Source organism: Cryptotermes secundus, unplaced genomic scaffold, assembly GCF_002891405.2.
Source record: "Cryptotermes secundus unplaced genomic scaffold, Csec_1.0 scaffold530, whole genome shotgun sequence".
Taxonomy (NCBI): Eukaryota; Metazoa; Arthropoda; class Insecta; order Blattodea; family Kalotermitidae; genus Cryptotermes; species Cryptotermes secundus.
Window position 1 is genome coordinate 876,022 of NW_019729216.1, and position 26,027 is coordinate 902,048.

General features: G+C 42.6%; 1 protein-coding gene across 1 annotated transcript in view; it reads left to right on the forward strand.

Moving 5' to 3' along the window:
* The first annotated feature begins 3,927 nt into the window (after positions 1-3,927).
* LOC117282404 overlaps positions 3,928-26,027 on the forward strand; it is a 91,995-nt gene continuing 69,895 nt past the window's right edge. Inside the window, exon 1 of the mRNA XM_033751851.1 lies at positions 3,928-3,944. The gene's annotated coding sequence lies outside the window, so the exon portion shown is untranslated. The remainder of the gene's footprint in view (positions 3,945-26,027) is intronic.

Sequence of the window (26,027 nt, forward strand, 5' to 3'; positions counted from 1 at the left end):
TGTTAACAGATGATGGACGGTGTACGTGTGAAATTAAATCTAGGATTGCCATGGCAAAAGCTGCATTTAGCAAGAAGAAGAATCTTTTTACCAGAAAATTGGACTTAAATTTGAGGAAGAAACTAGTGAAATGCTACATTTGGAGCATAGCTCTGTATGGGGCTGAAACATGGACACTTAGGGCAGTAGATCAGAAACATCTGGAAAGTTTCGAAATATGGTGTTGGAGAAGGATGGAGAAGATCAGGTGGACCGATTATGTGAGAAATGAAGAAGTGTTAATTAGAGTCAGTGAGAAGTGGAATATCCTACACGAAATAAGAAAACGGAAGGCTAATTGGATTGGTCATGTTTTACGCAGAAATTTCCATCTAAAAGAAGTTATTGAAGGAAAGATAGAGGGGCGGATAGAAGTGACAAGAAAGCGAGGAAGAAGACGTGAGAAGATGCTGGATGACCTTGGGGACAGAAGAGGATATTGTCATTTGAAGGAGAAAGCTCTAGATCGCATTAAGTGGAGGAATTGTTTTGAAAGAGACTGTGTACCTGTCGTCTGACAGATTACTGATGATGATGATATTATGGAAGTATTAAAAACATTAACAAATACTTAAAAAAGTTTAAAAATATATTTAAAACTATTTATTTCTATTAATATACTGAGGCTCCAATGCTACAGTGTAGAATTGGTTATGTTATGTCGTTTGTAGGTCTTTGTTGGTAGAGGCTTTCTACTTAGTAATCCCTGTCATGGAGCCCAGAGACAAGTTTCTATGATGTACAAGTTGTTAATATGTGGTATATTAGGTGTGCATATTTCATGATATTTATCGTTATATGTTCATAAAATATGGCGTATGCGTTTTGTTTGGGTGTATGTATATGTTCGGTGTGTTCTACCTTTGAACTGGTTCGATGTAGACTGACAAATCATATCTACAACACACAACAGGAAGGAACCAATGAAGATTTGTCCTATTGTTGTGTGCGCCCAAGCGAGAAGGCATTTATCGCGCCGTTGTCTAGCTTTGCATGTTACAGTGTTAATTCTTCAGTACGTTGCTCACTTATCCGCGTACATTGCACTCGGGCTAGGCCCGAGTAAGTCAGCCAGTCAACTGTAATTCTCGCAAGTTGAACTTTACTGTCATCGCAAAACCTACAGTAGCGTTCAACCCCAACCAACGCAGTCTGACCTCACTGATAACTCAATCGGCAATGACTGAAAAGGACACATATGCCCTTATTGTAACCGATCCAACTGAAACTCATGAAGTAGGCCTTGGCTTCTCACCACAAAGCCTTGGGTTCGATGCCTGGAGGCTTCAAGTCAACTTATGGTGGACTAAAATTAGCTGCAGCAGATTTTCTCATAATTTCCTCTGATAATAATCTTCCCTCCATTACTCCATAATCATCTGTCCCCGCCCCATGATGTGCGCGATAACCCTGGAAAAGCAGCACATTATCATATTGTCAAGATTTATTTGTGATTACTGACGGGGTTTCGGATGGGATGTTTTGATTTATTGCCCCTTGTACGCTACATTCATACAGCACTCGGAACCAGAGGCAATACAGCGCTATTTCTATTCTACAGGCTTTCCATTTCACCGTTGCACGCGCACGAGGGTTCTCACTCTTCACTAGTCGTATCCTGGCAACGGATTTATTGCAGTCTCACTGTAACTTCAAATCAGATATGAAGCTTTTACCAGTCTAATTACCTTCGACTGTCATCTCCAGGACTCGACCCAATTCTCTCGACTAGTGTTCCATACTCCTTCGAGTCTTCTGACTCTGTTTTTTATAACACCTTGGCACGGCCTCCATGATAACATCCTCTTCTCTTGCTAAGGCTGCTTGTTTACTGGTCCGTTACCTAGTAATGGATGTCTTATTTTCTTTTGATCTTGTGTTGGGGGCATATGTTTACTGACCCATTGCCTAGCAATGGATATACATGTCACAGTATCCTTGGTCTGGAAGCTGGGGGCTTCATTTCTCTGACTCGGCTACGAACAAAGTAAGGAATTTTTAAAGGAAACAAGGAAATTAAGTTTAATTGTAAACAACTCAGAGTTAGTGCGTTAGTTGGGTCACCTATTGGAAGGGGTAACGCTTGTTTCGTTCTCTTTATATAAATGTATGATCAGAATGCAATAAACATCAAACAGATACTTGGAATCCACTCAAAACAAGTACAGTTTCTAAGCCAGATAAGTCGTGCGTAACGTGGAAAAGCTAACGCAAGCGAAAGACGTGTTTGTGTGTTATTGCGCTGCTGCTGTAGTTGAATTCTGATGCAAGACACAAGTGTACATGAGTGCTCAGACCTGTACTGCAGCCAACAGATGCCCCGTCCATGACGCAATAAGCACGTAACCCTGTGACCTCGATAACCACAGGTCGCTGCTAATTTTACTCTTTCCACACCCGCATTCACAGTCACCAACATGGTGACCGCAGGCACTTATGCGGTCTATTGAATCACTGCACTCACACTTTGGAGGTGAGCCTGGGACATTTAACCCTGGAGAAAGAGCCCCCGGTACCCACTGGAGCCCTTACTAAGACTCGAACTCCGATTACTAGTCCGCCCACCTCGTATAATAAAAAAAACTTTTGTTTTGGTTCTGCACTACAGGAATTTAAAAGCCAAAAATTGAGTTTCGACCGAGTCTGTATTCAATGATTAGTTAATTTTTCGTTTACTTAACCTAAAGATATATGAGACAGTCTACACAACAGCAGTTCTGAAAAAGACCAACTAGGCACTGCTGTGTCAACATTTGTTTTATTAGCTGTTGGTGGCAACGCTACAGGTTTCGACCCTTTCTTGGGCCATCAGGCGTACCAGAATACTGGTACTAGTTCTCGAATTGCGTTATTAATTAGCACGAATTTATAGTGTTTGTGTGAATTTTATGCTAACAAATACACTTTAATTTAAATGTAGTTCACATATAGCTAAAACTTTTAGTTAAATTTGACATCAAACAGATACAAATTAAAATGAAATTTAGAATTCAAGTAAAAAGTTTACTTAACCTCACTACCATAAGCGCAGTCTCCAGGATCAGCCATGAAGTGTCGAATGTTATGATTTTTACCTGTAATGAGTTGGAGACTACTACTTTAGTTTGAAGTACAGTCTCAAAAGTTACTCGGACGAATTCAATAAATCCACGAAGAACCTCAGTTATGATATCCGGTCTGAAGACCCAGATCTGATGTGGCACGGACCACCCACAGAAAATACATTGCTGCTCTGCAACGTAAATCGTGTATTGTTGTTAGGCATGTCTACTCATGCATTGTCTAACAATGGGCGCCATATTGTTGTGCATTCGTTGATGTGGGAACTCAACATTTCGGTCTCTGTTGCTTAAACACTTCCAGAGGCAACGGTCTGTTTATGTTTCGTTGCCTAGGAATTGCCAGCCGTTGACCAGAAATGGACGTTTTACATTCCGGCCTTCCGGGCGGCGCGCCACAATATTTAAATATCAGTACTTTAACCCTTACTAGACAACACATGCACGCAGCACAAGTGAAGCATTTCCTTTGAAGTGTTGGTCGCCTACTGATCAAGGCCAGAATTGGCCGAAGCATGCAAAGGCTCTATTTTACTAATAAAACATTGTTGCTATTGATGAAATTCAATTATAATTTAATTTATGTGTTAAAGAGTTCGACAGCCGAGGATATCATAAAAATAAACAAAGCGAAACATTCTCCAGTGTTTCGTACATTCGTCTCTAGATATTTTCCTGATCACTTTGGTAGCAAATGCTTGCAGAGGCAGAGACGGGTGGTGGGGGGGCGGGAGCCTCTGAGCCAGTGTGGGTGGGGATGAGTCGGGCGGCTGCTAGCTACTGTGCTGTGTCCCAGTGTGTAAAAGTTGACATCCAAGCGCGTATCGCACCTGAATGTCCTCACTGGTAAGTGGAGCTTAACCGTCACTAAAATAACTAAGGCATAAATAGATGCATAATGGAGAGGTCGTATCTATCAGTATGTCGTATGTTTTATCTCGTAAATCCCTTTGCGGATTTCGAAAAAGTTGTTTTGGATTTCATGTTCTCATACCTCTGACTATGAAGGGCGCAATTTTCTCGGTTGTGTAGCTTCGCAGTCTTTTGAAATTTCGTGGAAATTTCATAGGAACAGGTCACTGTCATCTTCAGAGTAGAAATCTGATGCAAGCAGCTAGCAAGAAGCAAAAAGTTGTTGATTGTTTAGATTACTCTTAGTCTCTGAGGATGGAAGCAGTGCGTTCCTTCGAAACGTCGATGAACTTCTATCAGATTACATTGTATCACGTCCGAGAACAATGTATCCATACTCTTTCATTCTAATTTTTTTTTAATTCTGTAGTAACCCATCTCGAAAAGCGGCCTCCGTGTTCTAGGGGTAACGTTTCCACCTCATGACTCAAGGTACGCGGGTTCAAACCCGGCGGAGGCCGTGGAATTTTTAAGGGTGGAAAAATTTAGGGAACAAGTCTTCCGGGAAGGAATTTAAGCCGTTGGTCGCGTGTCGTAGATTTACGGCACGTAAAAGATCCTCATGTCTCTAGGAGATCTCGGAACAAAATTAGGCAACAATTTCCCGCCCAAGTAGTTTCCAATGCCTCTGGTATATGGGGGAAGTATCAGGTACCGAGGGCCGACCTCGTCGGCTGAACGGGGCTGGTAGGACGCACCAGTACCGGTAGGGTATGGCGACTGGCAGAATATCAAAGGGGGACGTACAATAGATTATTAGTCGCGGTGCATGGGGAAACCGACCCCCCTCCAATAATAATAATAATAATAATGACCCATCTCGAACGAATTTTAAGTTTTATTGTAACCACATTTAATCAAGCTTCTAAAAGAGACGGAAGCATGACAATATGGAGCTGATTACGGTAGGCCTATATACAGTATACTTCATACCTAGAATTTCCTCTGCACTAATATTTATGAATATTCAAGATGGTATACTTAGGTTGTTCGTAGTTCCTACACCTGCACTGTTCTTCATATCTGTCAAGATCTCAAGAGTAAATGTCAGTCCTTCGGAGAACAGCACTTGTTTTCTTAATTAGCTCTGTGGATGTTACATTTACATTGCTAATAAGCTCACTAAAAGACTGAGAGGAATATGAGTGTTGCAAATGGAGAAGGAAGATACTTTTGGATCCGAGGATCTCATGGCGGTGACTGTGAGGATTATGCTCATGTAGTGCGTAGAGAGACCGGAGGAACATAGTACCTCCATTTTCAAGATAGAAAGGTAAACAATGTAAGAAACTAGGAGAAATAGAGCAGCAGGCTCTGCAGATTTCAGCTCTTTGACCCTGAATATGAAGGCTATATGTTCCTCCGAAACGTCGGGCTCTCTCATGACTAGACAACTATGCAGCCAAGAAAATCGTTCTATTTAAAGACTTTTCTTTGCATTTATTATCTCAATATTGAAGCATTAATAAAAACTAACAGGGATCTTATCAATTTGTCTTGCTGGCAGTCTTCCTGGGAACGAAGCAGATCTAGAATTCCTTACTGATGCATCAGGGTGGAATATATTCTACTGTCTTCATATCTAAAGCAACAGTTAGCTACCTAACCCCAGGTTCGTCACCGCTGCTGACTCAGCCACTACCGAACACCATCTTGAGCCAGTTAAATCCATCCCTCATATTTAGAACCTAGTTCAGCCTTAACCATTTAAGGCCCAGCAGTTAGAGAGTGCGCCATCTGCTTTAATATAATTTTTGGCACGTAAGGAATTTATGTGATTCATATGATTTTGGCAATAAACTTTATTATTTTTTAAACAACATCAAAATTTGAGATGTTAACTGAATTATTATGTTCTGTAGGTGCATTTTAACCCTTAAAGGTTCTAATATTGTCCTTCCATTTTCCGCTTACTCTTGCAAATGGCCGTTGTCCAAGACGAGACATCGTGAATCGTTTCTATCGCGTCCGATCGACACATTACTAGCATTCAAAACCTTACTGCCTCGTCAACACGAAGGGACCTTGATCGGATATTCCCTCCTTATGTGACATCTAGACTTCTTATCTTGCATCTTCACCTTAAGCAAACATTGCAGTGCCGGTCTCTTCCTCAGGCGCTTGTAAATTGTATCCGTAATAAACATTTAAAACGGTTACTAACAATTACGGGATGGGTAGCAAACGTAGCAGAGCAAGAAAGGCGTATAAAATTCTGGCAAGACGAAGATATGGTGACATATTGCTCGAGTAACTTCCGTTTCAACGCAACGGCGCTGTAAACATGCCTCCTCAACATTATAGAAGCTGTGTTTACTGCGAGGTCCGTGCATAGTTGTTACAAAGAAGAATTCAATCGAGACGCGTCGCGTTTCGAGATGCAACCCTGCCAGGATATAAGCTTGGGAGCAGAGGAATCGTGTTGAGCGCAGTGTTCGGAATTGGCAGACGCAGAATAATGACAAGAAAGGAATGAGGCTGTACAAAGAAGACTTCATGTGTGATTTGAAGTGACAACGAGAGCGTGATAAATAGCCACGACTAATGAAGCCTGAGAAGGCTAGTGCGTGCGTAAGGGTAAGCTGAAAATTGTGTAGATGAGCGATAGAGCTCTGTTACCTGTAATTCCTAGTTGTGCGAATGTACGTGTACAAGGTGTCAATAAATCCAATCATCTAATCCAGACCCCGTCTAATAAGTAACGCACAACCCCTACATGTGACAATATGCTTTATCGCCATTGATTTTCAGTTCCGCTTCAACTCTCTGTCTCTGTAAGAGGCCCTGGAGACCCATAGGGCTTTCAGACGTCGGGGCTCCACGTGCTGTAGACAATGGGCTCGCAGATGACGGTAAGGTTGTCAGTCTTACGCGCCGGTAAGGCGCCCTTTACCCCCAGGAAGATTCCTGGTACTCATTAGTGTTAGAGGTTGAATCGACTCGAATAAGGATAAGGTCAATTGAAAAATCCATTGACCTCATCGGGAATCGAGCCCGCGACCTTTCCAGCTTGTAGCATACTGTCTCAATCAGTGACACTACCGCGTCCCCCTTCTGCTTTAGAACACACCATTACAAATTTCAGGAATATCAGGCTGGAAATAAGGAGACACAGACATGTCAGTTTCTGTTCACTGTTGACGAAGTTCATACGCCGAACGGAAATATAAATATCACATGGCGCTCGATAAATACTTACAAATATTTCGGAGGAACTTGCTACATCCATCTATATTCTACGTCCGTCTTTACCCTACACTTGCAAGTAGCGAGTTCCTCTAAAGCGCCAGAAATCACGGCATCACATTCGTGATGATCATAGTGTTAATGACTGCAATGCGTGAAAATAAAGGAGTGGTCTGTGACTGAACTAAGCAGACCAGGCTCGTGCTCGCCACGCACTGGAGGTGCAAGGCCTGACCACGGAGGTTCTTCAGACATGTTTCGAGAATATGACAAAATGCAGATATTCAGGGACGGCTGTAACAAATTTAATTCCATTCTGTCTGCCTGTCAGCACAAAATTCATTCTACTCCCCTGCCCGAACACGTAAATATCAAAACATGCAAAATTATTTTGTCCGTCGTTTTGCATGGGTATGAAAATTGGTCTCTTTCAAAGAAGATAGTGCACTGGTGCTTGAAAACAGGATGGAAAGGTAAAGCTGCCCCTGTGCTTAGCTAATTAAGCTCTACACCATGAAGACGTATGGGGGAGTGGATGTATGGACACATGTTTTCTTGACCTCGGCACTAGCTGGAGGTAAGTGATCAACTTCACGACCCGGCCGCTTTACCCCCGGTACCCATTTGATAGGAGGCTGGATAAGGACCAGAATCAGTGGAGAAACGAAGATTCTTGACTCTACTGGGAATGGAACTCTGAACCCTCGGTCGTCCATCCGCAGCGAAAGGGTTAAGAACAACGCAGACTGAATTATTTACTTACACCTAAAGGAAAAGTAAAGTTGTCCCTGTACTTAACTAATTAAGCACTACGCCATGAAGGCGTGTGGGGGAGTAGATATTTAGATCCACATTGTCCTGACCTCAGCACTAATTGGAGGTGAGTGGTCAGCTTCAGGCCGCTACTGCTTTACCCTTGAGGACATCCCCCCTACCTCCGGTGCCCATTGGATAGGAGGCTGGGTGGACCCCAAAGCCTGTCTGGACGACGTGGAAAACAGAAAAGTTTTGACCCTACCGTAACTCGAACTTCGACCTCTCTGCCGTCCAACCCGTAGCCAGTCGGTATACTGACTTACACCTAAGTACCTAGATTAATGCTGAATTCCCTGATATATGATATACATATAACCTGAGCAACGAAGAGCTTCTGTAAGCAATCTTATGAACTGCAGGTGATGTGTAGGCCTGATGAATATTTATTCAGTACACAGTACGCACCACGACGTTACGGAACGCAGCAATTTCCTTCTGCAACGAAGGTAAATATGGCAAATATGTAAACTGCTGTTTCCTCAGTACTTTTGAATATGTGCTGCACAGGCACTCGAGTAACAACTCATTGCATTTATGCTTTCACATTTACACACTGAATTGGCATCACGTCTCAGTCTTCCATATTGAGCTCCATATTCATTGCTAAATCCTTGACTGAATTCTGCGTCTAAAAATAAGCTGTTCCGGCTGGTAACTGCTTGGAATGTGGTCGCTGCTGCGAAGCGAGATTACCGACATATTAGAGGTTTATTGCTGCGAGGAATCAGAAATTCACGATCGAAACTGACTGACAGTGTCCGTAAATAAGGCAAAGTTTTCCTTATACGTAACTAATTAAGCACTATGCCATGAAGACGTATGGAAGAGTGAATGTACAAACCCACATTTTCTTGGCTTCGGCACTAGTTGGAGGTAAGTAGTTAGCTCCGCGTCCCGGCCGCTTTATTCCCAGGGAAAGAACCCCCGGTACCCATTGGACAGGAGGCTGAGTGGGCCCCAGAGCCGGTCTGGACGAAATGAAGAACTGATAATTCTTTCTCCCACAGGGATTCGTCCAGTCCATAGCCAGTCGCTATAGCAAGTGGAAGTATCCGTAAATACTTATATAAATATAGCCATATTGTCACGTGTCTGCTAGGCAACGAGACAAGAAACTGTGCGGGTTCTCGGATTTGAACGAATACCTTTATTGTACAGTCACTTCTACACTCACACAGTTATTCTCCATTTATAACGTTCTTTAGACGTTTCTTCTCCAATGTTACAACACTTCTGCTAAAGTCGAGTACAAATTCTACTCTTCTAAGGTCAAATACAAACTGAACTCGTCTCTGGCCGACATTGGACTCTTATAAAGTGCACTCGGACTCAGTAGGGAATATCTTGTTGAAGGGTTAATTCCGCCCACTGTTACGCAACGAAGGCTGGAATACGTGTCTGCCTCAACAATTCGTGTGTAACAGTGGAAACTCCTCTGTTAGATTTTCATTTCATTGTATAGCAATGGATGCGTTCCGATTCCTAGCTGTTGTCACGGGAACGTTGGTCGTTGCCTAGGAAATTAACCCTGATCTCCTAATCCATTCCGGCTTTCTCGAGGTACTCCACAATATTTCATATGCATTCCTTATTTTTAAATTTTACCACGTACATATGTAAAATACCGGTCATAGTAGCCGCGCGATCTAAGGCATGAATTATCTTCGCTCGCTCGGACGCTGGGATCATGGGTTCGAATCCCATTCAAGGCGTGGATGTCTGTGTGCGTTTAGTCTGTGTTGTCCTGTGTGTAGGTAGCGGACTTACGAAGGGCAGATCCCCCATCCAAGGAGTCGTACCACCGTCTAAAATGATTACGGAGCTAAATAAAAGGCCTGGACCCTCAATGGGCTGGAAGAGCCATTGTAAAAAAAGTATGCTACAAACAAATTCATTAAGCTGATGGGATATTTGTACAGTTAATAAAATGTTTATTCATACATTATGTATGTAATCAGTTCGTACAGTAGTCAGTCAGTTACTTAGCGCAACATTAATTTTTTTTAGTTCGCTTAGTGGGGGGTGAAGTCCAACTGGGTCCACTCGGCACGGCTGCCACTGATTAGCCTATTGTAGCCTGCCACGGGTGATTATGATGATGGAGAATTTGGTGGAATGAAGATTGGCAGGGAAACCGAAGTACTCGGAGAAAACCCGCCCCAGCGCCATTTTGTCCACCACAAATCCCACTTGACCAGACCCGTGATTGAACCCGGGCCGCCGCATTGGGAAGCCAGCGAATAACCGCTTGAGCTATGGTGCGGCCAAGTGCAGCATTAAGTCAGAGAGCTGCCCAATCAGTCAGCTGTAATGAAGTATTCGAGTGTGCTTTTCTCGCTGATGTCGTTGCCGCCGGTGATGAGGTGGTGAAGTCACCGGAGAGAAGGCTCACGTAGAATTTCAGGATACCTTTCGTAGGTACGCAAAATATCTAAGTCTTTTGGTTGCATAATATAAGAATGTTATTTAATATGATGTTCTGAAGATACACTGATATTAAGTAATAACAATAGCAATACAACACCAGCTTCCAGCAGAATATAGGAAAGTTTACAGATCAAAGGCTCGAATCGAAAACCGGCAGATCTTCGTCGTCTGAAGAATGATCACTAGATATGATACTTGGAGCTACAATACTCCTGTATTTATAGGACCAATCTGGGCGTTGGCTTGAACGAAGTTCACTCATAGCGTCTACCATTATTACAAAACATCTGTGCTCGTGAACGTGAGTCAGCTCCTCTCCCAGTTTAGACCTATAACATACACTTGTCACGACATGTTACAATTCCTAACTTTCAGACTTTGATATTTTCGCATTAATCAAATTAATTGGTTAGAGCGACTGTTTACTCCCTCGCATCGACATCAGGGTCATAACGTCATCTGTCCCATGCGGGTGACTAAGATAACAACTTTTATTAGTAACATGTCTAGACTGGTTTCATACAATATTCTTACATTTACTCTATTATACCAAATGTTACGTTCGATTGAACCTTAGAGGGGTTCTTTCAATTATAGTAATTAATAGCAGGTGTTACTGTATCCATTCAGTAACTCTCTAGTTTTGCTACTTAGTTACACTTTTCATTTAATTACATTTACAATATTTCATTCATGACATATATCAATAATTGATTATAGTACCTTCGTTACATACACTTTATTACACTCAGTACACCTTTGTACTCCATCATATACCTTCTTTATGCTCCTTCATTACACAGCTATAATAGTCAGTGAAGTGGTCAGTCTGTCATTTCATTACTTGCCTTCAGGCCATATCGTTAGATCTAGTCTCGTATATAAAGAGCACTGTTTTCTGGGCTGTATCGCCGGAGAGAGCCCGACGTTCCAGACGAACAGATCCCGAAAGCGGGCGCCAAGACAACTTGCTGCATGCTTCTGCTGACTTCTTGCTTGGCTTACTCTTTGACCCCCAAACTGAGCAGATACATTTCTTCTTAACACCGACCTCTCTCTGAACTACACGGCACTGGAACCGACAACACCGCCCGCTTCAACATTAGCCGCAGTGGGAATTCAGGTTCAACGTAGATAGACGTAGTCCGCTAGATGATCCGCGAAAAGAAACTGTAATTGTCAGCAATTTATATTACATGCCCTGCTCATCTCTTTCTCTTTGACTTAATCACTAAATGTACGAGGATAAGTCAATAAGTAAGTTACAAATTGATATAGAACTTAAAGAAATAAGAATACTGATTTGAAAAATGCTTTTATTTCTCAACATAATCTCCCTGTACATTGAGGCACTTGTCCCACCGTTTCACAAGCCCCTGAAAACCAGCAGCATAAAAGTCTTTTGGCTGCTGTCGGAACCAGGCGAAGACATCCCTTGCTACAGCTTCATCTTAGGGAAAATGTTCAGCCAAAAGATTATGTTTAAGAGGGCCGAACAAATGGAAGTCGCTCGGAGCAAGGTCGGGGCTATACGGAAGATGCTCGAGGACTTCCCACTTGAAATTTTGCAGCGTCTCATTTGCCTTGTTGGCAGTATGGGGACGCGCGTTGTCATGCAAGAGCAACACGCCTTTGGGGAGGATTCCTGGTCGCTTCCGTTTAATGGCCTTATGAAGTTTCCTGAGGATGTTACAGTAGGAGTCGGCATTTACGTAAATGTCGACTCCTACTGTAATATCCTCAGGATATAAATGTTCCCTGTAAAGGGAGGTCACCGCCTGGTTCCGACAGCAGCCCAAAGAATTTTATGCTGTTGGTTTTCAGGGGCTTGTAAAACGATGGGGCAAGTGCCTTAGTGTACAGGGAAATTATGTTGAGAGAAAAAAAACATTTTTCAAATCAGTACTCTTATTTGTTTAAGTTCTATATCCATTAGTATGGTAACTTACTTATTGACTAACATACGTACTTGGCGCAGAGTGTAAGTTCTGAAGCTCTTCGTTGTGCAGTTTTCTCCAATATCGCATCACTGCATCACTCTTCAGTCCAAATATTCTCCTCAGCATCTTCTTCTCAAACACCCTCAGTCTGTGTTTCCCCCTTACTAATGTCAGGGACAAAACGAAACCACAAGCAAAATTATAGTTTTGTACATTCTAATTTTTACATTTTCTGACAGCAGAGAAGATGAGTTTTAGGACCTTTCGGGATAATATTAATTACTAAGCGTTAAAATGTTACTTCTACATAAATAATCCTTACTTAATTCCCAGACTTGATGGGAATGCAAAATTTCTCTTTTTCGGAAGTTCTTAGAAAGTGTCCTTAATTGTTCGGAATTGCAGGACATTTTTCTTTTCCCGATAGTCTCAAACATCAAATAACTTCAAGCTACACTGGTTTTCAAATCTTGTGCTTAATACTGAACAGATCAATCTGTGTGTCTGTGTTTGTATCACGAATCCACCTAGCGCGATATAATATACATACATCATACGAGAGTTAATTACTTGAAAGATAAATTTAACCGAAAGCTTAGATGTAATATAAAAAGTTTCAAGCCATGAAGGTATGCGTAGGAGACGTGAAACTGAAGGTGAGTGCTTTCCAGTTATGAGCACTGGATCTAGGCGAGCTATCCGCTTCACGAGTCGGCCACTCTTCCCCGGGGAAAGAATTCCCGAGACTGTGAGGCAGGGCTGACTCCAGACGCAATTTGGTACCTGTGGTGACAGAAGAAAGTTGTCTGCCCCTGCCGGGAATTAAATGGAGGTCGGCCAGATGCTACAGAATCACTATATTAAGTGAGCTACCAAACTTTGTAAAACGCGTCTTAACCTTGAAGAATACAGATCTGACGTTCTGGTCATGTGCTCTGCGGGGCTGCAAGATTCCACCTGTAAGTGTGACACTGAAGCAGGAACCGGTGACAACAGCAACCCGATCAGTATGATTGTTCATGATTAAAAAAAATTAAAGTAAATGTGTCCCCGTGCTTAACTAATTAAGCACTATGCCATGAAAACGTATGGGGGAGTGGAAGTATTGTCAGGTGTTGGGTGTATAACGCGACAAATAACTTCACGCTGTATTGGATATAGCGAATTTTATTTCACACTCGCTCATACAATCACACAAATTACAATCTCAATATTATTGCCATCGGCAGTATCACAAATACTAGACTGCAAATGCTAGACTACAACTGACTGGTTGACTGACTCCCTGGCTAACTCGTAACTCTGCTTTGAGAACTCAGAACTGACTATGAATAGTCTTCGCTGCTCCGTATCTAGCCTCGTTACGGACAACGCAGAAAACAGCCACGCAATAGGCACCATTGTTGTCTGATGCCGTGTTTACCGGTATTACTGGTAACGCTGTCGGGAGTTGTCTCTCGCAACCACTGTTTACCCGCGTTTCATAGCGACCAGTGTGCCAGGACTCGGCTCGCTTCGGCTCTGCTCGGCACGTCACCGCCGCCGGGGGGGGAGTGGTGTCCTGCATAGCGCGACACGTCACACTGCCCCCTCCTTAAGGCTTTTCGTCCCGAATAGCCTAACGGTGCACCCCCGTTCCTTTGTCTTTGGAGGCTGTTCTTGCAGCATCTTTTCTCCGGCCGTTACAGTATACATCCTCGTTTTCTTTACCTCTACACTATTTGGAAGCGAGTGGGATTATTTCTGAGTACAAGAAGTAAATAAAATGAATGCAAGATATGGATATGATTACATGACAGAGGTTTATGATGAAACTGACGAAACAAGAATATAGAACGGAAGCATATTATAAAAATAACCAATAAACACTCTGGAAAGGTGAGGAAGTTCAGATATCTGAGCATAACATCAACAAAGAAAATGTATGTTCACGTAGAAGAAAGAACAAAATTATATTTTAGAAATGCCTGTCGTCATTTAGTCACGAAGTTCCTTTGGCTTCGCGCCCTCTATGTAGAGGCATACGCTTAAAAAACTCTTAAAACCTACAATTTTGCCTACTATTTGATAGGGTTATGAATCTCGTTCTCTTTTCCTAAGGACAAAATTAAAGATGCCTAAAAATACAATGGTGAGCAGAATATTCTTACGAGGGGTTGAGGGCCTTCATAATTTGTTCTCATTGCCTGTCTACGTTGGATCTATCTATGGCTCGATAGCGCTTTGTTGGGACTATGCCGCTTATGCAGTTGATTGATCCTTTACACAGTCCGTAGGACACCTCGGACGAGGGATCAACCCATTGCAAGGCCGCTACCTGCACCCAGGACAACACAAACGCAGGATAAACATAGATAGACATCCATCCCTTGAGTGGGATTCGAACCCACGATCCCGGTGTTTGAACGGGCGAAGACAGTTTATGCTTTAGACCGCACTGCCGGCCACTGTGCTCGGCTTCTCAACCTGTGATACTGTCGAAGTCATCAGATGCATGATGAGGCGGGCAGGGCATGTACAGCCTTGGGAGATAAAAGCAGGCAACAAAAATGACACAGATACTAGTACGAAGCAGATTATTCGAACTCGTAATTGGTTGAGGAACTGCGCTACAAGCCGGAAGGTCGCGAGTTGGATTCCCAATGAGGTCATGGCCTCTTACAAGTATTTCCAGCAACACTATGACCCTGGAGTCGACTCAGCCTCTAATATAAATGAGTACCAAGAATCTTCCTTGGGGTAAAAGGCGGCCGAACGGCGCGTAAGGCTGACAACCTTACCGTCATATGTGAGCTGATTATCTAGAGAAAATATGAGAGCCTTGATGTCTCACAACCCTATGGGCCGGGATAGCTAGTTACTTTTGTATTGTGGGTCATGCTCCTGTCGGCTGCGGCCAATTCTTTTCGCGGTCCATAATTTCCCTGGGTCCGAATTTTCCTGAAAATTTTTCCCCTGCACCGTGCCACTGCTGCTCGACGGGACACCTTCCTGCAGGCGGCAGCCAACTTCCTCCAGTATCCACCATCTCCTCGGGTTAGTTCCTTTGGCTTCCCGCAGCGCCTTGCAATTTGCTTCGGGCCCCTGTGCTGCTTATTGATTGTTCCCGAAGATTTCACTGCGACCCCTTCTTTTGGGACCTCCCGATGCTCCCTTGTGGACTGCATCCTTTCTGGATTTGTCTCCATATTCTCTGGATCGGCTCCGTCTCTTCCCGCCAGGCATTCATATTTGTTTTCCATCCATTTGTTTCGTATGGCTTTCGTTTCTGCTCTCGTTTCTTCTCGGTCGGCTTTTCTGTTGGCGTTCATGTCCTTTTGATTTCCTCTTTCATTTCCTTTAGGATGCGGACAACATTTGTTCCTTCTCCATAATGTGGCGATGTGCTTCTCGATGATATTTCGATCAGTCCGATCCATTTACTCCTGACGAATACCATCAGATCCGAACCGCGAACTTCTGACCCCAAATTCTCACATGTGTTAGTGATTTGTAAACGCGGGCTTGGATTGTTGAGTCGATTTGTTGGATATTCACCACTCGTAACTAAAGTTAATTATAACACTCACAATATTACTGTAACTATAGCACACAAAATAATGTCTTCTTTATCCGCTTGCTCTAGGCGTTGCTAGGTAGCAGGTCTCAGCTATGGCTAAACCTTGACAATGTTTTCACTATCCGTTTCCTGCCAACACAGGAACTATAAAAGTTTCACTAAATCGTACATTCCCAATGTCACTATACTATAGCATACATAAAGCCTTCATTCACTTTGTACTCCTTTGTCCAAATCTGTACTCAGCTAATCTTCACAATTAACTAAGGACATGCTCCATTCTCGTCCATGTACTATCAACTGCTCTGCAATGCACTGCACTAATCTAAGCTATAACAATTTCTCATTGTATAGGCTTCGCACGAACCACACAGAAACACAAGTCACGTGATTGCTATCTCGCCAGTCCATTGGCGCGTTGACTACAGTCTAGCAACGAGCTATCACATTCGTCCTATTGTTTCGTGGTCTTACTGCAGGGTGTTTATCGAGCCGTTGCCTAGAAACGGGTTGCATAACCCCGTTGGTCCATTTTTGCATGCGTGTATTGTGGGCGTTGCCCTGAAATGGATTTAGATGTCACAATATTTTAACAATATTTTATCTTAGAATGTTTTAAATGGTCCTTCAAGAAACAAAATTAAAACAAAATTTTACGTCTAAAAAGAAGGTAAAGCTATCCCTGTAGCATGCCATGGTGGTCCATAGAGATATCAGATGTCGAGGCTCCAAAATTTTCTCTAGAGAATCGGCTCACAAATGGCGGTAAGGTTGTTAGCCTTACGTATCGGCCGTACTTAACCACCCGCCCCCCCGGGAAGATTCCTGGTCCTTATTTCTGTTAGAGCTGGCAGGATTAGGTCAACTGAAAAATCCAATAACCTCATCGGGAATCGAACCCGCAACCTTTCGATTTGTAACATAGTGCTTCAACCAACTACGCTACCGCGTATAAGAAACTTTAAAAATAAAGTACGGAAAACTCTGTACCAAATATATTACAAATTTCAAAGCTCTAGACATTACTGTGCCCCTAATTTTAATAAAATTAACGTATTAACGTACAAGCTGTAGTTTTAGCAAGACCCTCCACCAAGGACAGAGTTACGTAAATCAAAGTGAATACGGGATCAAAAGTGGGGGACCCGTCGCGTGTGGTAGCACAATTATGTCATGTCGTGCTGCAGAGATGAAAGTGAACAACAAAGCATTAAAATTACTCGAGTCTGCTGGAGCATGACGTCATACACTTGACATCATGTCGCCTGATCCATATTTCTCCTGTATTGCGTCATAGAGTCGAAAGATGATGTTCGATTCAACTCGGCCGTTTCAACCCATTACCGAATTGCAAGTGGTCTGTGAAAACAATGCTCAATGTCCACACTGATTTTGGCGTATGGCTCCTCCTTCAGATTCTGCACTGAGACTGCTGCAGCCCGCAGCTCTGAATCACTTATGACCGAAGGGTCCGAATTCAGGTCAGGATACGTATTATTGTTGGCAGTCTCTCATGTTCTACTGTGTAGATCACAGATCTTAGCCGATGAGTATCCAAGGGACAAACTCGCTTGTACCGCTGGGATAAATTGCCCAAAGTACTTTAAATGCACTCATTATACACGAATCTGATTACGCTATTGAAGGCAAACGAATATGCCTGTATATTGTAGCGTGTAGAACCGTTGCTATGCAACTACTGCGAAATGGGCAGATGTACCGAGGCCGTTTCTGGACAACAACTCGGTAATGCGTTCCCGCAACAACGAACACGAACACTACAATAGAATTGATGTGTTTCCTCTGTGATCCGTGCCGATTATATTATAAGTACGGGACAAGGTTAGAGGGTAGTCATTCTAATGACTAAGATGCCATTGTAGCATAAGCTACGTAAATTAGGCATTATCTGCTCTGTAAAGCCTGTACTGACAGAGGACTTGTATGTAGTGCAAAAGGAAGAATTTTCAATAGCACGTCATATGTGAGAAATATACTCTTGACGAAAAGCCAAGCATATTAATAAGTGACAAACCTAACTTCTAGTTAGAGAGGATGTTATATAAGGACTATAACCGCAAGGGTTCCCTTGGGAAATAACGTTCTCTGGTCGTAGGCCTCAAGGGGCCCGGCGCCAAGAAGAATTGACTGGCGGTAAACCGCCAGTAGTAAAGTAACTTCGACTTTGAGCTTAGTTCTGTGTGGGGTCTGTAAAGAGAGGACTTGAACCGGGGGCAGACGAATAGCCATTGTCGGAGCCGTAACCAAGAAACGTCTAGTAACAGACCGAGGACACTAGACTGACAGCGATAAATGTTTCCTACATTAGCCTGGTGGATTATAAACAGGTTTAGGAAAATAGTTTCAAAATTTATTTTCTAATGTGTGCAGTACTATGAAAAATCTGTCTCGAGCTTCTGATGGATTTCCACTATTTCCTGCATCCATGGACATTAACATATAGCTTTATGGAAGCCACCTGTCCATCTGTCTGTGTATGGGCCTGAAAGGCTGGAGTAAAGTTATGAATATTCGTCATCCAGAGCAGGCCGGTCCCGTGTGAATGTCAACGTTCAAACTCCAAAAATTGAGGCCCAGTAGACGGACCTAAAGAAACGAAGTTTTCAATTTCTCAGAAGCGACTCATACTGATTCAATTCAATTCTTGTAATTTATGGAGCCTCCCTACATTAAAATGCAGACGTGGTATTCCCCGGAAAGTAAAGCTGCACACTGCAGCTTCCCAAACGTAAAATATCAACTTCCTCGTAAACGCCTTGACAGATTTTCATTACGACATTACATTTACTTACTTACTTACTCACTCATGCAGCTGAGGCCTTCTTGAGGAGCCGCCAATTCTGCAGCTACTCAAGAATTTCCCAGGATTTTACGAAACCCGATGGTTCTTCATCGTATTCACAAGAGCCCTCCACTGGTCCCTATCCTGGGTCAGATCTATCCAATCCATATCATCCCATTCTATCTCTCTAAGATCCATTCTAATATTGTCCACCCACCTACGCCTTAGTCTTCCTGTGGTCTCTTTCCTTCTGGCTTTCCCACCAATATCCTATAAGCATTCCTCGTCTCCCCCATTCGTGCTACATGACCTGCCCACCTCATCCTCCTTGACTTGATCATTCTAATTATACTTGGAGAAGAGTACAAGTTATGAAGCTCCTCATTATGCAGTTTTCTCCAACCTCCTGTGACTTCATCTCTCTCTAGTCCAAATATTCTCCTCAACACCCTGTTCTCAAACACCCTCAGTCTATGTTCCTCCCTTAGTGTCAGAGACCAAGTTTCACACTCATACAGAACCACAGGCAAAATTATAATTTTGTATATTCTAATTTTCAAGTTTTTGGACAACAGACGAAAAGACAAAAGGTTCTGGACTGAATGGTAGCAAGCATTATTTGAGTTCAGTCGCCTCTTAATTTCCTCCCGAATTAGGTTTCGATCTGTTATCGTTGTTCCCAAATATCTCAACTGTGCCACATTTTCAAAACATCTGTTTCCTATCTTTATGTCATGATTTTGCCCTGCATTTTGGTGACGAGACAGTATCATATACTTAGTTTTCTGTGTTTACTTCTAGACCAACCTCTTTACTTGCGTCAATTAAAGTTTGTGTGTTTTTCTTTATGGTACAACATTACATTAGGCTAACTAATCATTTAACTTCATGGAGCTGAGCCCTCCTCGAAAAGCCGCACGTTTTGCAGCTATTCAAGAACTTGCTACCAATTTATGGAACCTGAAGTTTCATTATCATGTTCACAAGAGCCCTCCACTGGTCCATATTCTGAGCCAGATCAATCCAGTCCATACCACCCCATCTTATCCACCTGTCTCTGTCTTGGTCTTCCTAGTGCTCTCTTTCCTTCTGGCTTTCCCACCAGTATCCTATATGCATTCCTGTTCTCCCCCTTCGTGCTACATACCCTGCCTATCTCATCCTCCTTGACTTGATTTTTCTAATTGGGCTTGGCGAGGAGTGCAAGTTATGAAGCTCCTCATTATGCAATTTTCTCCAGCACCTGTCACTTCATCTCTCATCTCCTCAACACCCTGTTCTCAGACATCCTCAGTCTATGTTCCTCTCTTAATATAGACACCAAGTTTGACACCCATGCACAACCACAGGCGAAATCATAAATTTGTATATTCTAATTTCTTTGTTTTTGGACAGCAGACGGGAAGACAAGAGGTTCTGGACTGAGTGATAGCAAGCATTACCCGAGTTCATTCTTGTCTTATTATTATTATTATTATTATTATTATTGGAGAGGGTGGGTTTCCCCATGCACCGCGACTGATTCTTGTCTTAATTTCTTCCTTAATCAAATCTTCATTTGCTACAGTCGTACCCAAATATTTCATCTGTTCCAAATTTTCAAAATATTTGTTAGCTATCTTTAAGTCGTGCTTTTATAGGGAATGGATCAAAATATTATTTAAAAGAGTTAAAATTTCTGACATATTTATTTTAGGATTGTAGAAAGCTATGATCCATCAAGCGTGTATAATAAACTATTGTATGTGCAGTATCTTGGGTGACAATGTAGATACCATAAAGAAAAACATACAAACTTTAATTGACGCAAGTAAAGAGGTTGGTCTAGAAGTAAACACAGAAAACTAAGTATATGATACTGTCTCGTCACCAAAATGCAGGGCAAAATCATGACATAAAGATAGGAAACAGATGTTTTGAAAATGTGGCACAGTTGAGATATTTGGGAACAACGATAACAGATCGAAACCTAATTCGGGAGGAAATTAAGAGGCGACTGAACTCAAATAATGCTTGCTACCATTCAGTCCAGAACCTTTTGTCTTTTCGTCTGTTGTCCAAAAACTTGAAAATTAGAATATACAAAATTATAATTTTGCCTGTGGTTCTGTATGAGTGTGAAACTTGGTCTCTGACACTAAGGGAGGAACATAGACTGAGGGTGTTTGAGAACAGGGTGTTGAGGAGAATATTTGGACCAGAGAGAGATGAAGTCACAGGAGGTTGGAGAAAACTGCATAATGAGGAGCTTCATAACTTGTACTCTTCTCCAAGTATAATTAGAATGATCAAGTCAAGGAGGATGAGGTGGGCAGGTCATGTAGCACGAATGGGGGAGACGAGGAATGCTTATAGGATATTGGTGGGAAAGCCAGAAGGAAAGAGACCACAGGGAAGACCAAGGCGTAGGTGGGTGGACAATATTAGAATGGATCTTAGAGAGATAGAATGCGATGATATGGATTGGATAGATCTGGCTCAGAATAGGGACCAGTGGAGGGCTCTTGTGAACACTGTAATGAACATTTGGGTTCCATAAAATGCTGGGAAATTCTTGAGTAGCTGCAGAATTGGCGGCTCCTCCAGAAGGGCTCAGCTCCATGAGTAAGTAAGTAAGTAAGTATGTGCAGTATCTTTATGGCAACTTTTTACTAAACCCTTAACGTGATTAATTACAAACATGTTTACAAATATTTATGTTATAGAGAATAAAATAGCCGGTGACGAGGCATACAGAATTATCAAATGAACGTGCAATGACTGCAGTAAATCTGTATTCACTTGACGAAGAGACATACAAGTGCAGGGAGAGGTGGCTGATCCAGCCTAACAGACATGATCGTAACGAAATTTTCTCTTCCCTACGAATCCATTCTACAAAATGTAACCGAGCAGGTTAAGTGCGGTAGTGCTCTAGTCTTGTATTCGAGAGATGTTTTTTTCTAATCTCTGACAAGACATTGTGTATCTGACTGAGACACTGCGTAGGATTCCTCACTCCCTTCAGGAAAGTGTGAGGACAGTACCTAAATTAGGCAACAGTCGTTTGCTTCCAAATCCATTACAATTCATCGTTCACCAGTCATCCCGCCATTAGAAGCTAGAGCGTCGCCAGGAAACAACAGAAAGCATTGAGGTCGGAACAGGCTTCAGCTAAATTCGTGGTTAACAGAAAGAAAGACAGATCAGAAACAGCTTGCAGCAAATTGGAAAGTGATATTCCAAATAGTAATTAGAACGGAGATTCATTTCAGCTTGAGGGTACACGCTACCCTGCAGAATGACGCATCTAAAAACTTCAATTTACCAAGAAAAATAAGAACAATGCTATTTTTTACGGCGTGAGAGCCTTTCATGGCGACGGTGTGTTACGTTTTGTTTACTTGATGCAGATTATTCAGTATTACGCTGCAATATATATTTTTTATTATCTTAAAAATCGATTTATAAAGCACACGATTGAGAGAAAGTAACCTTCACTTTCTCCTTCCCTTCCACTTTCCCCGCATTGCTTTCCTTGTATAGATAGAGCTGGTTCACTCACTGCTATCGAGGTCAACTTTGCCCAAGTATGCAAGGCCCGGCTACATCCCAGTGCAATTTGTTTACGGGAAGGTTAAGAAGTGGTCAGTACAGGAAACAGGAAGTAACATTGGCAGCACTGCGCTCTGCATGGGATGCGCAGGGTTTTGCTCCTTATCGCCTGCTAATGGGCTTATTTAACGGCGGTTTATCAATCGTAAAATTTATGTACAATCAACCTTATATCTTGTTGGATATGAGGTTCGGACAGCCGTGGTTATGAAGAGTTCTATCTTCTGGGATATACCGGCGTGTAGTCCACTGAAAGTCAACCGACTTTTCGGAGTAATATATCGCCTCCATCTTCAGAACCGAAAGAATAACCCGAGCAAAATACCAGCAGGTGACAAGCAAAACTCATTGATCTACACGGATTATGTCCCAGAAGAAATTCTGCTTTGTTGCTTATTTTACGATGCTGTAAATATGTGGAAATATGCAGTGTCAGATTGCGAGATGATTGAGGAGTGATGAACTGGGAACGTTTTAGAAGGTAGTGGTAGTAGTCTAAACTTGGTAATCCAAATGGCCTTGAGAAATTTCAAGTCAGGACAATGGCCATCCGAAGCCGAGTTTCAAACCCATTCTCTGTGTGAGTGCGGGTTACAGTAGCTAGACTACATAGCGTCGAATTGTGTCAGACTACTGACGAGTGATGAATTGGAAAGGATATGGAAGGAAACAGTCATGGCCTAATCTAGGTATTACTGCCGTTTTCCCGGTAGGACAGAGGAAAACCAGGAGCGCCGGTGTCCCTCTCCAGATTCAAGACAAGCTGTTCTTCAGTACAGGTCTTAAGGCTTACCGTTACATGAACTTGCTCATTTCCTGCTGAATATTTTTATCACCGGATTTAACGGAACTGAAACTCCTACAACTTCGAACTTGAAAATATCAAGTGGCCTCCTCTCTTGGTTTAAAAATCTGAAAAGTATAAGAATTATAATATTACTCCTACTACTAATAATAATAGTAATAGCAGTAGCAGTAGTAGTAGCAGCAGCAGTAGCATTAGCAGTATCAGCAGCAGTAATAGCAGCAATAGTAGTAGCAGTATCAGCAGCAGCAGTAGTATTAGTAGTAGCATTAGCAGTATCAGCAGCAGTAATAGCAGCAATAGTAGTAGCAGTAGCAATATCAGCAGTAGTAGTAGCAGTAGCATTAGCAGTATCAGCAGCAGTAATAGCAGCAATAGTAGTAGCATTAGCAGTATCAGCAGCAGTAATAGCAGCAATAGTAGTAGCATTAGCAGTATCAGCAGCAGTAATAGCAGCAATAGTAGTAGCATTAGCAGTATCAGCAGCAGTAATAGCAGCAATAGTAGTAGCATTAGCAGTATCAGCAGCAGTAATAGCAGCAATAGTAGTAGCATTAGCAGTATCAGCAGCAGTAATAGCAGCAATAGTAGTAGCATTAGCAGTATCAGCAGCAGTAATAGCAGCAATAGTAGTAGCATTAGCAGTATCAGCAGCAGTAATAGCAGCAATAGTAGTAGCATTAGCAGTATCAGCAGCAGTAATAGCAGCAATAGTAGTAGCATTAGCAGTATCAGCAGCAGTAATAGCAGCAATAGTAGTAGCATTAGCAGTATCAGCAGCAGTAATAGCAGCAATAGTAGTAGCATTAGCAGTATCAGCAGCAGTAATAGCAGCAATAGTAGTAGCATTAGCAGTATCAGCAGCAGTAATAGCAGCAATAGTAGTAGCATTAGCAGTATCAGCAGCAGTAATAGCAGCAATAGTAGTAGCAGTAGCAATATCAGCAGTAGTAGTAGTAGTAGCAGTAGAATTAGCAGTATCAGCAGCAGTAATAGCAGCAATAGTAGTAGCAGTAGCAGTATCAGCAGCAGTGGTAGTAGTAGCAAGAGGAAGAAGAACAATAGCTTAATGAAAATTGTTCGTCACGTGATCAGGTGATGAAGTCCAGAATACGAACGGAATGGCAACAATGGTTTGTAGATTCGAGGTTTGTTTTACCTCTCCATCAGGAACCAGACTACATAACATCGAAAGCTAAAATGACGTATGATGAAGCAGGAAGGACTTGAAATGGAGCGGTCGTGACCTAGTCGAGATACTCTCCTGACATGTGCCTGGAAGGACCGAGAATATTCACGAAAAGAAAAATCCTCACTGAGGATAGTCGGTGCCCTGGAGGAGATTCAAACTAGGCACTTCTCGAATACAAATCTAGAGCGTTAAATCTAGACCATCCTGTTCGGTAATAATGTTGTAGCATCTAGACCCGTTCCTAAGTAATGATTCTACGAAGAACGTCCTTTGCTAGGCAACAAATCCCTAACACGCGCCAATGGACTAACATGGAAGCAGTGCTCTCTGCGCAGTCCGTGCGACATCAGATTGACGCTACAATAGAACGTTGGAAAAGAGTTCTCTGTGTGGTCCGTGCCGAGATGTTAATCGCAGATAGTCAGTGCAGTTAGTTCAGTTGACTTGAGTGAAGTGGAGCGAGTTGGTTGATGAGTGAGTGAGTTAGAGAGTTGCTGCGCTTCAGTCCTTGTGAGCTGTTGTGTGAGCTGTCCTTGTGTTGCTGTTGGACGCTGGTAGCTGAGGCATGGTACAGTTCGGAAACCCAGAGGAAGGGGAACACCCACCGTTGAAACAGTTACCAGGCAACGATCGGTGAAAACACAGAAGACTGGGAAGATATAGTGCGTGCTGTAGTGAGTTGCGGAGTGTGTGAATTCACAATAGCGCTATAGTTCTTTGTAGTTATGTTTTGTAAGAGTTCAGTAAATCAAATTACCAATCCAAACCCCGTCTGTAGTCACTCAATCACGTGACAATATATGTGGGGAAACATAAGCGGCATATTCAATTCTTGCTTTGAAATCCGTGAACAAATACGGCTTGGGCGATTAGTCCAGCATGCTAGGATAATACTGAAACAAAAATAAAAATGTATAGAATAATGACTGTAAGAACAGGGCTCAGTGGCTCCTGCGAAAGCGTAGTGGCCCCGTCAAAGCACTGAACTTCTTGACTTGCTGGATGTCTAACAACTGCTCAAAAAAAAAAAATTGTTCTGCCGTGGTGGTAATTAATTAACAGCTAAGGAAAGGTCTGGCTACGGGCTGTATAAGCTAGGTTCGACCCCGGGCAGGAGCAGGAACACTTTCCTTCTGCACCGCATCGAAATTTCCCACCGAAGGAGTACAGGAGTTTATTCTCGCGGAGGTAAAACGGCTGAAGCGTGAAAGTAACCGCTAACTTTAATCTTGTATCGGGGCATTAGTACTGCAGCTACTTTGTATCTCCAATTCTCTATACGTTCTCATGGCTTTGAGCTTAACTCCACAGTTAAATATACATATTTCTGCTGTGGATAGCAGCCGTTCAGAGTTGGATCTGTAGCAATGAATTCTTTATAATTTCCAAGTCTGAGAGGACTGCTTGGACTTTGGTTCGACTGTCGCGAAACCTCTACTGACGTGCATACATACGTACAGCAACAGCAGTAGCAGCCACAACAATATTAATGCTTTCTGGGATGTGATCATGTAATCGGGTTCGAAGATATTGTCATATGTACACTCATTGCCAAATAACAACTTTGTTTACAAGCAATAGTACAACAGCCGTTGATAGGGAACGGCTCTGTGGACACGTTGTTTCCCCGGCAATGACAGAACACGCAATATTGGAAAAGATGTTTTCCGCGCGGTCCATGCTCGGGTTATATAA